Source organism: Leucoraja erinacea, chromosome 14 (assembly GCF_028641065.1).
Source record: "Leucoraja erinacea ecotype New England chromosome 14, Leri_hhj_1, whole genome shotgun sequence".
In the NCBI taxonomy this organism is placed as follows: Eukaryota; Metazoa; Chordata; class Chondrichthyes; order Rajiformes; family Rajidae; genus Leucoraja; species Leucoraja erinaceus.
In genome coordinates this window covers 18,722,674-18,732,918 of record NC_073390.1, presented here as the reverse complement: position 1 = coordinate 18,732,918, position 10,245 = coordinate 18,722,674, and the positions used below count along the sequence as shown (strand labels likewise).

The 10,245-nt window shown below is 42.7% G+C and overlaps 1 long non-coding RNA gene across 1 annotated transcript; it reads left to right on the top strand.

Moving 5' to 3' along the window:
• Positions 1-377: 377 nt before the first annotated feature.
• On the top strand, positions 378-9,906 carry LOC129703331 (uncharacterized). The gene is made up of 2 exons (XR_008724544.1): positions 378-453; positions 9,577-9,906. It is a non-coding gene; the product is annotated as an uncharacterized LOC129703331 (long non-coding RNA).
• Positions 9,907-10,245: the final 339 nt, after the last annotated feature.

Below are 10,245 nucleotides of genomic sequence, written 5' to 3'. Positions count from 1 at the left end.
TTGAATCTCAATTCAGTCTCTGCGTTAATTCTATTTATAGCTCTATCTAGAAAGTCTCACAGGACTTTTGGAAGCATTACCTCAAAGCTACTTCTGATCTTTACTGGCTGCGTTATGCCATCGAGAAACACAGAAGCAAAATCAAAACATCATTGGCTTCTCATATATAATCTTCAATGAGCCAAGGAATGTTCAAGATAAATTTAAACCAATGTTTTCTATTTTCTAACCATGCGAATAAATTGTGTATCTACTTTTGATTTTATTTGCTGGCCTGCAGTGAATAATGTTGTAAACCTAAGTGAGCACTAGAGGCCTCTCTAGCTTTGTGAAAACATTCGGGAAAGTCCTTAACAAATTGTGAAAGCAAAGCGTTCAAAGAGTTGGGGTTCTGCCGAAAGACTACAGTTAGAAATAAACAGTCCAGCTTTCGTAGGCCCGAGAGACAGTGCTGTAAGTGAAACATTTGTATTGAATTTACTTTTGAAATCTTCAAAATGTAGTTATCCTCCCCCCCCTCCCCCGCCACCATCCAGAACGCATAGAACAAAGCTCTGAAAAACAATATGGGAATAAAAAATTATTCGTAGCCCACTGATTAAGGAAAAAACAAACTGTACGGTGTGCATGAAAGACAGGCAAGCTTCCCTGTTGTCATCACCTATGTTAAACCCACACAGGCCTCTGATTGAACAACCCGGCTGAAAGAAGGCTCTGTCTTCATTTGCCATACAAGGGACGGTGTGTCACCATGCTTTCTTCCAGGGACTCACCAAGTGATTTCTATATTTGTTGTCATGGTGATGCAGTGAACTGAGGAAAATGGGGTGACTTCAACGTACAAAGTACCAAATCCCAGAGCAGGCCCACTAAACACTGACCTGTGGCTAAGGTTCCCGGGTTTTTTTTTGTTCCAAAAATGTCAATAAAACTCGTTTTAACCGTAGCAGGGACATCTAAATGTCATCTGTCACACTGCTAAGGGGATTTAAGTTTGTTTAGGAGCTTGTGTGGGACAAAGGCTGTTATTTGCTCCGTGCAAGCACATAAAAGATGTTGACTATCAACAGGATTGGCACTGTACGATGGGAGAACATTCAGGAAATATCAGCTCAGTTGCAGGTGATGTTAAGAGGCTGTTTAACATTTTGTCTTCACAAGTTGGAAGCAGGAATAATTATGTGTTTTTTTTAAAAACAGCTCTCTCTATTTTTATTCCGTTTGTCAGCGAATCATGAGGCTGTGACCTGAATGGCCCTCTGTAAACCAAGAAAAAAAGGGGGGGGGGGGGGGGGGGAAAGAAACAATTGTGACAAAAGTCTTGACAGGCGTTGCAGGCACACGTGACTGTGCGGTTAGCCAGGTGAAGAAAAAAAATAAAAGCAAGCACTTGTTATACACATTCAAATCTAATAGTTGCTACGTTTACTGTGAGGCAACTGGACGAAAAAAAACACACAGCCAGGGCGAATAGGGAGTGCCAGATTAGTGAAGATGCTGTTATTATTAAGATCAAATCCTGTGCTTTTCTTAATGATGAGCATTTGAGCTGTTGGAAGAGGGGAAGAATGGGCGTTTTCTATGAATTTGGCATCTTTCCCAGATCCCATTCAGCCAAATCCGACTCACTGCAAACTCCATCCCAACAACCAGTTATCCACACTGACCGGAGCCGTCAGTATTTCAGTCCAAGGAAGTGTTTTTAAAATTGAAAAGAGGGAATGAAAAGAGCTTTATTTGACTGATTATTTTTAGATTGAGCCAAATTGAAAGACGGTTGAAGAGAAAGGGTGACATGCTACTGTAAATTCAATCTGTTTACAGGCTTGCTCGATAAGGCTTGCATTTATATCCATGTCAGTACGTCTCGAGTCGATTCACACAGAGACAGGAAGCAGATATTGCTGTAACACCGGCTTCCATGTTGGTGTTTCCGTAAAACCCTCCATTGCTCACGAGGACACGGAAGTCTTTCAGTTCAAACAGATGATTATTATCCAAAGCAGGAAAGCTATTATTAAAAAGATACTCAGAATCTTGCTGCTCCGAGTGGTTAACCATTATCCAATTCAGAAGTTAGGAACTGAACTGGGATGCATATCCAGAATTAATGTGTGCATTGGGTTCATACAGAGGTGGCAGAGTCAATGCTAAATACGACACAAAGGCTGAGCTTCATTGTTCATTCTTCACTGTGAATATAAACAGGGTTGATGGGGGAGAATAGGTTGACTATAGGTTGACTTGAAAGGCATTTGGGCAGGTACATGGATAGGAACCTATTGTAGACGGGATATGTTGGTTGGCATGGGCATGCTGGGCTGAATGGCCTGTTCCAATGTTGTATGACATTATGACTATGATTATGACTGGAGAGTAGGTTCCAGTGCCTGGATCACACTGACTGTGGTGGTGGAGCCACACTGACATGATGAGTCAAAGGGTTGTACTGTACTATGTTCTATTGTTAATTTTGACAACTCACATCATAAGCTTGTTCCATGACTTATCCCAGGGCTAAATTGGTCTTCACACCTGTACTGGCATCACATAGAATTTCAATAATACATTTTTGTGGTCAGTGCAATACAGATCGCCATAATTGATTCCTGAAAGGTCTGGATGTCCTATCAAGGTTGATTGAGGAACACGTCTTTATTCGCTGGAGTTTAAAAGAATGAGAGATATCCTCATCAAGATGAGTTCCAAAGGGTTCAACGGTTCAATGTACTTTATTATCGTGTGTACCATGACATTAGTTTAGTTCTCGTTGTTGTCATGTGTACAGTGAAAAGCATTCTGCAGACAGTTCAGTGGCAATCCTGCTATATATTAGGCAAAATCATACTATAAGTAAAAGAGTGTAAGATAATAGACAACTGAGTCAGTACATAGGAGTTGCCATGTTTAGGCAGCATCTTGTACCCTTCAAGTCTGAGAATTTAAAAAATAGTTGGAGTTTCAACTTGGCCATAAAGGCTCGTTGTCCTGGAGGCGGCACTGGGTCAAAGCTGCAGTGGTCGGTCTCGCAACACGATGTGTCGATGCCCTTTACCGCTGCTCTGCCGCTCCCTGTAGTTGCAGGCTGCGCTCATTCCACGCGGTGTCTGATCTAATGGAGCCTCAGGCTGCATCAGGGCCTCCAGAGGCCCACTCCACCGACTCGAGCACTCTGATGCCTCCTCGACATCGGCCCGTGAATGCTCCGTCCTACACCTCCGACAGCCATCGCTCGGCCTCCGTGCCACAGGGAGTCTCCTGCAGCCCATGCCTCTGAGTGCGTGGGAGGTGAGCTCCCAGCCGACTCATCGCCATCTTGAAGAGGAACGGTTGATGGAGATTGCCAGCAGGTTGCCTCCCCTTATTTGTAAGACCAAAACCAGAGGGCAGATTCAGGATGAAGGATCGGCCATTTATGACAGAACCTTCGTACCATATTTCATAATTCCTCGGGGCACAGATGGAGGCCATTTTGGCCCATCAAGTCTGTGACAGCTCACAGGACTATCCCTTTGCCCCACTAATTTCTCATGCAAACTTTGTGAACTGCTCAAGTTTCCGGAATCTGCAGTTCCTGTGTCTTCATTATACAATTAATGTTTGTTTCCTGGAAGCTTGCTGAGCACTAATTGACCACAGCCTTTTCCACCTCCATGAGCTTTTCTACCTCGCACCCTAGTGGGCAACATGGTGGCACAGCAGTAGAGTTGCCGCTTTACAGCGCCAGCGACCCGGGTTCGATCCTGATTACAGGCACTGTTTGCACAAAGTTTGTACATTCTCCCTGTGACCACGTGGGTTATCCCCGCGTGCTCCAGTTTCCTCCCACTCTCCCAAGATTTACAGGTTTGTAGGTTAATTGGCTTCAATAAATATTGTAAATTGTCCCTAGTGTGTCGGATAGTGCTAGTGTTTGGGGATTGCTGGTTGGTGCAGACTCGGTGGGCCGAAGGGCTTAATTCCACGCTAGATCTCTGAACTAAACTAAAATAAACTGAACTAAACTAAACCTCCACCAGTGACCGTGTTTCAAAAGTAATTTTATTAGCTGCAAAGTAAAATTGGGGGGCCCAATGCCAAACAAATGTAGATCTTCTTTCTCAATCCGTAGTCTAATTTAGTGAGGCTGATCCAGAAAGGCGACTTGAAACTAAATAAGAAAAAGATCAGTAAAAGGACACAAAGTGCTGCAGTAAATCAGTGGCTCAGGCAGCATCATCCTTAGAGAACTCAGATAAGTGATGTTTCTGGTCGAGACCCTTCTCCAGACATCCTGAAACATCACCTATCCATGTTCTCCAGAGATGCTGCCTGACCTGTTCAAGTTCAAGTTCAAGTTACATTTATTGTCACATGCGCCAATTGGTACAGTGAGATTTGAGTTATCTGCTGAGTTACTCCAGCATTTTGTATCCTTATGTGTATTAACCAGCATCTGCAGTTATCGCCTCTACCACAGACAACAATGGACCATTGTGGGCTCATAAGTTCTTAAGTCCAAAAGTTCCAGGAGCAGTGTTGAGCCATTTGGCCCATCAAGTGTATTCCACCATTCAATAATGACTAATCTATCTTTCCCTCTCCACCCCATTCTCCTGCCATCTCCCCATAACCCTGACCCCTTTCCTAATCTAGGCTCCACCTTTCCAGAGTTATCGGTGCTGGCATCGAATTGTTCTATACCATTTCATACCTCTAGTTTCCCTCTCCCCTGACTCTCAGTCTGAAGATGGGTTTCGACCCAAAACATCACCTATTCTGCAGTTCCTTCCTGCACATTTTGTCTGCAGTTCCTTGTTTCTACTATAAAAGGATCAGTGATGTGCAATGCCAAGTCACTGGTGACCAAAGGCCAGAATAGGCGAAAGAAGCAACTGTTACAAAATGGGCTGGGAAAACTTGATAACATCAGCACTATTTGGGGCAGTTTGAACTATAAAGCAGAATTTCTCTGCCACTGCAATAAGTTGTAAGGGAAAACACTTTATTGTAGGAAAGAAATGCTGATGTTGGTTTACATTGAAGATAGACACAACATGCTGGAATAACTCAGCAGGACAGCGTTGCCCATTCCTTCTCTCCAGAGATGCTGCCTGTCCCGCAGAGTTACTCTTGCTTTTTATGTCCACATTTTCATTCGTTCTTGTTTGGATTAATTGTGCTCAGTATTAGAGTATTTAGCATGGTGGTATTATGTTTCCATTACTAATATGAATAGTATCCTAATATGAATTCTTCACTGCTGTGCTGGGATTTTAACATAACTTTTTATGTATGGGTCTGGGCTTTTTGGATGTTTGGTCCCTCAGTAGTTTGATCACTGTCCTACTCTCTAACGTTAGCATGTGTGTTTTGATTGTGGTTGTGTGCAGATATTTGGCACAATTATCTGCACTAACTTCTCAACTAACCTAATCAGAGGAAAGACATTCTTGCCATAGAGGGAGCCTAACCTGAGGAAAGACATTCTTGCCTTAGAGGGAGTACAGAGAAGGTTCACCAGACTGATTCCTGGGATGGCCGGACTTTCATATGAAGAACGACTGGATAGACTCGGCTTGTACTCGCTAGAATTTAAAGGATTGAGGGGGGATCTTATAGAAACTTACAAAATTCTTAAGGGGTTGGACAGGCTAGATGCAGGAAGATTGTTCCCGATGTTGGGGAAGTCCAGAACAAGGGGTCACAGTTTAAGGATAAGGGGGAAATCTTTTATGACCGAGATGAGAAAAACATTTTTTACACAGAGAGTGGTGAATCCCTGGATTTCTCTGCCACAGAAGGTAGTTGAGGCCAGTTCATTGGCTATATTTAAGAGGGAGTTAGATGTGGCCCTTGTGGCTAAAGGGATCAGGGGGTATGGAGAGAGGGCAGGTACAGGTTCCTGAGTTGGATGATCAGCCATGATCTTTTTGAATGGCGGTGCAGGCTCGAAGGGGGGAATGGCCTACTCCTGCACCTATTTTCTATGTTTCTATGTTTCTCATCCTTGTTTACAAATCTCTCCATAATCTCCCTTATTGCTTGTGCCTTTCTCCAGGTTTCCAGCCCCTTTGTGATCTCATCTCTTTGGGAGACACAAGAGACTGCATATGCTGGAATCTTAAGCAAAAAGCAAAGTGCTGGAGGAACTCAGCGCACTTTGAAAATTCAGAAGTAGGGTACCAACCTGCACCTGATCAGTTTTATTTGCTATAAATTCGAAAAGCCGTGGAACGTAGAACACAGAAAAGTACAGCACAGGAACTTCAGCCCACAATATCTGTGCTGAACATGATGTAAAGATAATCTAATCTCACCTGACTGCACATGGCCTATACCTCTCCATTCCCAGCATATCCATGTGTATATCTAAAAGCCTTTTAAACACCACTATCGTACGTGCATACACCACCATTCCAGGCACCTTATTCAAGGCACCCACCACTCACTGTGTAAAGTACTTGTCTGGCATATTCACCTGAAAACTTTGTCCCTTTCATCTTAAAAACCCTGTCCTCGACTCCTAGGTACTAGCATTTCCTTCCTAAATCTCTCTGCCTCTACACTGCAATCTCCTCCTCAAAACATGCCTCTTTCTAAAAGTCTCCACATGTGGATCAGTATCAAAGATTTATTCATGATTTCTCTTGTCATATGCCTTGCCATTTTGTAATACATTAAATTATTAAACGCATCGACTAAGAGTCATAGATTTATACATGGAAACAGGTCCTTCAGCCCCACTTGCCCACACCGACCAACATGCCCCATCAACACTAGTCCCACCTGCTTGCATTCGGCCAATATCGCTCTAAACCTGTCCTATGTACCTCAAGATAGACACAAATAGTTGGAGTATCTGTCTTAATTGTTTCTTAAACATTGCAATATTTCCTAAACCCACCATTCTTTGTGTGAAAAAGTTACCACTGCGATTCCTATTTAATCTTTCCCTCTTCACCTTAAACCTATCTCTTCTCATTCTCGATTCCCCTACTCTGGGCAAGAGACTATGTGCATTTACCTGATCTATTCCTCTCATGATTTTATACATCTCTGTAAGATCACCCCTCATCCTCACTTGATGCAGTTACATAGATAGCTATTACAAGGAGTGTTGGGGGAGGTGGCAAGGACCTCATAATGAAGAGCTGCAGGTTCTATAGTCAATTTCCCCATCTTTGGCTTGTGATCAGAGACCCCCTAAGTTCCGGAACTAAAGGGTGGCACAGTGGCACATAGGAGACCTAAACAGCAACCTCTGGTGACCTTGCCCGCCACCCAAGGTTTCCATGAGGTCACCAGAGGTTTTGGTCACTCTCCCTAATGGTCGAAAGTGGTTTCCGCGTGGTCGAGGCTTCATCTAGGTTGCTGCTATTTTTTCATCATGATTAAAACCGGCCTCGGCTAAAAATAGGTTGCCGTTTTAAAAATCGATCATTTTTTAGTCGCAGGTCTAGTCGAAGCCGGTTTTCTTCATAGTCGAGGAAGATTTTCAACATATGCGTGGGAGGTGGTAGCAGGTTGCAGGTCACCTTGACCTTGATTTTTTTTTGGGTGGCGGGCAAGGTCACCAGAGGTTGCTGTTTAGGTCTCCTAAGTGGGACAGGGGCTTTACCAGAGACCCAGGTTTGATCCATGCTATCTGTATGGAGTTTCTGCGCTGTATCTCTAAAACAAATGTCTGCATTCGTTAATCTCTGACTTCTTGTGCCATCTTAACTTACTTCACTATGGAGGGATGGGTAACATTAGCTTGGCAGTCCACTTCACAAATCTTTCTGCTTAACTGTTAATGTTTCATTTTCATTCCTTAACCAAGCTTTTGGGCTCCTGTTCTATCAACTTCTCCTTTCACTTAGCTTCCACTATTGGCTAAAAAATATCACTGAGAGGCTCAAAGTCGAAACTTTATTAAGAGATTTAGTAAAAACAATGCGCATGGGAATGCTTCTATTCACCATTTAGAAACAAGTTCAACAAATTTGATAAAAGAAAATGTGAGGAGGATTTAAAATGCCTCATTGAGACTTTCAGATCCATGCTTGTTTTGGAGGTAAAGTATATATGTTGTTCCTTTGAATCTCTGATTCTTAGGACTGTAAGATCTTGAAACTGGCTGTGCTGTGAATAAAATAAATTAGCTACTTAAAGTGACAATAATTTATATTCTGTCTCTTTAAAGGGACCATAAAATACTAATAGGTTTTAACCAGCTTTTTGAATTGGTTTCAGAATTTTGTTCTAAAGAGAATCATGTTGCAGTCGTTTATACACGGAACATTATTTAAAATCCAACACATGTGAAGTTTGCATAGTGCATTAGCTGTTTGGTTATTCTGAATTTGAACCATAGTTTATTTATGACAAAGTATTAATATATGAACTAGTTTAAGTAGACTTGTAGAAATAAACTTGAAAAATGTTGGAAACACTCAGTTAAGGGCGGCACAGTGGTGCAGCGGTAAGGTTGCTGCCTGACAGCGTCAGAGGCATGGATTCGATCCTGACTATGGGTGCTGTCTGTACGGAGTTTGTACGTTCTCCCGTGACCGAATGGGTTTTCTACGAGATCTTCAATTTCCTCCCACACTCCAAAGACTGGGCTTGTATACTCTGGAGTTTAGAAGGATGAGAGGAGATCTTATTGAAAGATATAAGATTATTAAGGGTTTGGATACGCTACAGGCAGGAAACATGTTCCCGATGTTGGGGGAGTCCAGGGGTCACTGTTTAAGACTAAGGGGTAAGCCATTTAGAACGGAGATGAGGAAACACTTTTTTACACGGAGAGTTGCGAGTTTTTGGAATTCTCTGCCTCAGAGGGCGGTGGAGGCGGGTTCTCTGGATACTTTCAAGAGAGAGCCAGATAGGGCTCTTAAATATAGTGGAGTCAGGGGATATGGGGAGAAGGCAGGAACGGGGTACTGATTGGGGATGATCAGCCATGATCACATTGAATGACAGTCCTGACTCGAAGGGCCGAATGGCCTACTCCTGCACCTATTTTCTATTGTCTAAGACAATTGACAAGTTGGCTTGGTATATGTGTAAATTGTCCCGTGTGTCTGTAGGATAGTGTTAATGTGCGGGGATCGCTGGTTGGTATGGACTCGGTAGACTGATGGTTCTGTTTCCACGCTCTATCTCTGAACTAAACTAAAGGGTCAGGCAGTATCTGTGGAAAGGGAAACAAGGGAAAGAGAGGCCCTTGTGAGTTCCACCAAAGAACATTTCCCAATTCTGACACAGAGCATTAAACCTGGAATGTTAGCTTCAATTCTAATAATCTTATTTATATAGCACATTTTTAGTCAACTTGCATTGACCCCAAAGTGCTTCACATAATTACATTACATTTACACACAGGCAAAGGTGGGTGAAGTGTCTTGCCCCAAGGACACAACGACAGTATGCACTCCAAGCGGGATTCGAACCGGCTACCTTCCGGTCGCCAGCCGAACACTTAGCCCATTGCGCCATCTGTCGCCCCACATCCCACAATTCTATCCACAGATGCTGCCTGACCTACTGAGTGTTTTCAGCATCTTCATTTACTTCAGATTTACAGCATCTATTGCTTTTGTTTTCCAGTCTTTTAGAAGTTTGGACTCCAAAATCAACAAATTCTCTTTACGATGGGTACTTTGTGACTGAATTCAACAAGAACGCGTCTTTAACGTAACAAAACATCTACTAAATGATCAGCACTGACCAGTTATAAAAGACCTGGAAAATGCTCCTGCACGTACAAGATGACCATAGAACATGGAACATAGAAAAATACAGCACAGGAACTGGCCCTTTGGCCCCCATGTCTGTGGCGAACATGATTACAAGATAAACTAATCTCATTTATCTGCACATGATCCATAATCTCTCTTTCTGTATTCAAGTCTCTGTATAAACAACTCTTAAATACCACTATCGTATCTGCCTCCAACACCATTTCTCACAGTGTATTCCAGGCACCCACCACCCTGTGTAAAAAAAACTTGCTCCGGAAATCATCTTTAAACTTTGCCCCACTCACCTTAAAGCTACGCCCTCTAGTCTTTAATATTTCATTCATGCCTGTAATATTATCGGAATCCTTTAGCTGAACCACTGGTGAGAAACAATTTCATAATAATTAATATTATAACCTTTGCCGGTTGAACCTTCTGCCTATTAATTTCTTCACACACAATTTTTTCAAGTTGCTTTACCTTTAGTTTCCCATTGGCTACCATCTGTCTAATCTACTCTATTAATCATGAATGC